The sequence below is a fragment of the Littorina saxatilis genome, linkage group LG9 (assembly GCF_037325665.1).
Source record: "Littorina saxatilis isolate snail1 linkage group LG9, US_GU_Lsax_2.0, whole genome shotgun sequence".
Classification (NCBI taxonomy): Eukaryota; Metazoa; Mollusca; class Gastropoda; order Littorinimorpha; family Littorinidae; genus Littorina; species Littorina saxatilis.
The window spans coordinates 24,694,207-24,698,046 of record NC_090253.1 but is presented as its reverse complement, the minus strand read 5'-3'; the positions used below and the strand labels follow the sequence as shown (position 1 = coordinate 24,698,046).

The window sequence follows — 3,840 nt, the reverse complement described above, 5'->3', positions numbered from 1 at the left end:
AGGGGCGGTGGAGGACCAAGCAAAATCTCAAACAAAACACAAATAGGTTAGGCCAAACAAAACTATGTTGGTTTAGGGTAACATGACACAAAAAAATAGGGTCGGTAGGTCGGCTTTTTTATTTTTTAATTTTTTTTTAGTCTCCGTATGGTTTGCAAAATGTGCCAGAGGTTGTTTTTTTGTGGATTTTTTTTGTGAGAAATGATTAAAAAAAAAGTGTCAAGGTCTGCGGGAAAAAATAGGGTCAGTCGGGTTACCCTAAACCAACATATATTCCTGTTTGGCCTTAGGTCGAACGAGTGGCGAGAGCAGATGGGGGCGGAGAAATTGATGTGTGCATGGAAAAAAGAGGAGTGTATAACTGACACAACAGAGAGAGAGCACGCGCTACGTTAAACCTTCTTAATGATCTGCCCACCTCGATCCAGCTTAACACGCATTATCGATCTACAGGTTTGTTTCTGACGTTCAGTCACAGATTAGGACAGAAAACTGTTATGCTGTAATCAGCTGTGACTTTTGAAATAGTTTTTTTGTTGTTGGATTTGTTTGTGTTTTTGTTCGCGAAGAAGGAAGAAACTATACGGCTTTGAACCTGCGAATTTGTGTTTAGGTTTGCTGACGTGTTTCACATAATCGCCTTCTTCGACAGGTATGTTAAGTACAATTATGTATGGACGGGTGAAAAATTATGATGATGATGATGATGATGATGATGATGATGATGATGATGATGATGATGATGATGATGATATAAAATCTAGCCATGTAAAACACGTACGTACTGAAAGACAGCTAGAAATTACACGGAGAGGGAGAAAACGAATATGGCAGTGTATTTCTTACAGGCCATCGGCCAATTCCAATGAAGGATGTATAGAAAAAAAAGAGAGAGAAAGAGAGAGAGGGGGGGAGTGAGTCGGAGGAGAGAGAGACGGAGAGAGAGAGAGAGAGAGAGAGAGAGAGAGAGAGAGAGAGAGAGAGAAAGAGAGAGAGAGGAAGAGAGAAAGATATAACTCAGTTATTTAAGAATTATGTATTACACGTGCATTAAATGTAGGAGTCTCGGGGTTAAGCGACTCAAAAACTGGGAATCCCAATGAAAAACAATGGCGGACGAAGTCACCCTAGTCAAAATTACGTTTTCAGACATTTTATAAAAACAACGCCCGAACTAAAAGGCAGAATATGGTGTCTTCCGTTCGATATAAAGTCACGATTTTCACTTGTCGTTCTTCTTCATATGTTGGTCGTTACGTTAATTCTGCACTTTATCTCGGTTAGAAAATGATTATATAATTCTATTTATTGTTATTTCTCTCAATATTTCTATCTTTCTTTTTTAAATCGCAGTAGACATTCTATGCATTCAGAGCTCTGCAATTCGTACATTTTTCGATTCAAGTTTTCCTGCACCTGTGATTTAACGCACGTGTGTGAATTATTTCTTACACGTGTATGAATTATTTCTTACACGTGGATGAATTTATTCTTACACGTGTATAGGTTATGAGTCAAACGGCTTTCCATACTTGTGTGTGTGTGTGTGTGTGTGTGTGTGTGTGTGTGTGTGTGTGTGTGTGTGTGTGTGTGTGTGTGTGTACGTGTGTGTGTGTGTGTGTGTGTAAATTTGATTTATTCTGAATAACACATTAACTGTTGTATACGGGAACATTATGCACGATTTAATTTGCAATCGAATCAAGTCAGCGGGAACAAACATTGTTGGGTTCTAACTTTTTTTTGTCAGTGTTTTAATTGTTATTGTTATTGTTATTGTTATTGGTTTTTTAATTTCTGTTATTGTTTACTTCACGCTTAGCAGTGTAGTATGCTGTTTCCATATCAAACTAATGGATGGCTATAAAGATACACGTTTTAATGTTGAGTTGTCAACTTATCCCACGATCTGAGCAGCACACTTCAACAAACGCTTGTGTTTTATAAACGCGCTTTTTTAAATTGTTATATAGATGAAAGTGTGTCTTGTTTTGTTTGCCTTTTCGCACAGACGGTCTAATTGACATTTTTAAGCCGCCATTATATGGGGCTTACTGGATTTGGTCTGTCTGTTTGTGTGTTTGTTTGTTTGTTTGGGTAGGGCGGGCGGGTGGACGATGTCTTACAAACAAGTCGGGTAAGACTTGTATCCCTGGGTCAATTAAGCTCAAATTTCGTGAAATTGTAAGGAATAGGGTTACACGGGTGTATGCAAAAAATTACATTCCTAACGAAAGTCAAACGTAAGATATTGGCTAAAACGCTTTTACAAACCGAACCAAGGGACGAAACCCGCTGGCAGAAGCATAGGTTATGCGGGAATTCCCGCACAACTGACAGATTCCTATGTATTCCCGCACCCAGTTACTTCCCTTCGAGTCTTTGGCGTTTGTTTTATTGGTGTGTGTGGTTCCGTGGTACGGACTCGTGTTATTACTAGCACTTTGTTTCTCACTTCGACTCTATATATTCTATACTAGATGATTACCCGCTTCGCCGGGTACCGGCTTTGCTGGGAAGAAGTAGAGCCGAATACCTGGCTTCGCCGGCGCACGAAGGAAGGGAGATAAACGCGCAAAATACTGGAGAAGATAAGGAAGAGTTGTGGACAGTGACCTTCTAAAAATAGTAACGGGAATATGGATTGAGCGTTGTGGACTAAAAGTAGTAACGGGAATATGGATTGACGCCACACGAAGGAAGGGAGATAAACGCAAAACACTGGAGAAGATAAGGAAGAGTTACTGGGAATGGATCTAGGAAGATGAACAGAAAAACCAAAATCGGTTCAGCGCTGCGCGCTGAGAGCACGTGTTGAAAATTCTGATCGACCAGGTTGTGTCGGGGGTGTACCTGAATATGCCCACCAAATTTGAAGCAGATCCATCGAGAACTTTGGCCGTGCATCGCGAACACACACACACACACACACACACCCACACACACACACACACACACATACACACACACACACACACACACAGACAGACACAAGTCGTATATATATATAGAAGAATCAGACAGTGTAAAAGTATTACCATCAACATACTCAGTTTGCTGAAAAATAACTTTGATTTGAGTTATCTCTCTTTCATTTTATTTTAATATTTTTTTAATTTATTTTTTTAATTTAAATTTTTTATAATTTTCTTTTTTCTGCACTCCTTTCTCGCTCTCTCTTTTGTTTTATTTTATTTTTTTGTAATTTTAAATGTTTTTAAAAATTATTATTTTTTCCTTTTTATATTTAGTCAAGTTTTGACTAAATATTTTAACGTAGAGGGGGGAATCGAGACGAGGGTCGTGGTGTATGTGTGTGTGTCTGTCTGTCTGTCTGTCTGTCTGTCTGTCTGTCTGTGTGTGTGTGTAGAGCGATTCAGACCAAACTACTGGACCGATCTCTATGAAATTTTACATGAGAGTTCCTGGGATTGATATCCCCGAACGTTTTTTTCATTATTTTGATAAATGTCTTTGATGACGTCATATCCGGCTTTTCGTGAAAGTTGAGGCGGCACTGTCACGCTCTCATTTTTCAACCAAATTGGTTGAAATTTTGGTCAAGTAATCTTCGACGAAGCCGGACTTCGGTATTGCATTTCAGCTTGGTGGCTTAAAAATTAGTTAATGACTTTGGTCATTAAAAATCGGAAAATTGTAAAAAAAAAATAAAAATTTATAAAACGATCCAAATTTACGTTCATCTTATTCTCCATCATTTTCTGATTCCAAAAACATATAAATATGTTATATTTGGATTAAAAACAAGCTCTGAAAATTAAATATATAAAAATTATTATCAAAATTAAATTGTCGAAATCAATTTAAAAACACTTTCCA

General features: G+C 38.0%; 1 protein-coding gene across 2 annotated transcripts in view; it reads left to right on the top strand.

Annotated features, from left to right (window-relative positions):
- The window catches only part of LOC138975678 (carbohydrate sulfotransferase 1-like), a 33,504-nt gene continuing 29,664 nt past the window's right edge, over positions 1–3,840 (top strand). Inside the window, exon 1 of one of the 2 annotated variants that reach the window (XM_070348412.1) lies at positions 1–453. The gene's annotated coding sequence lies outside the window, so the exon portion shown is untranslated. Of the gene's footprint in view, positions 653–3,840 lie in introns of both variants that reach the window. The other variant, XM_070348410.1, reaches the window with a different exon arrangement.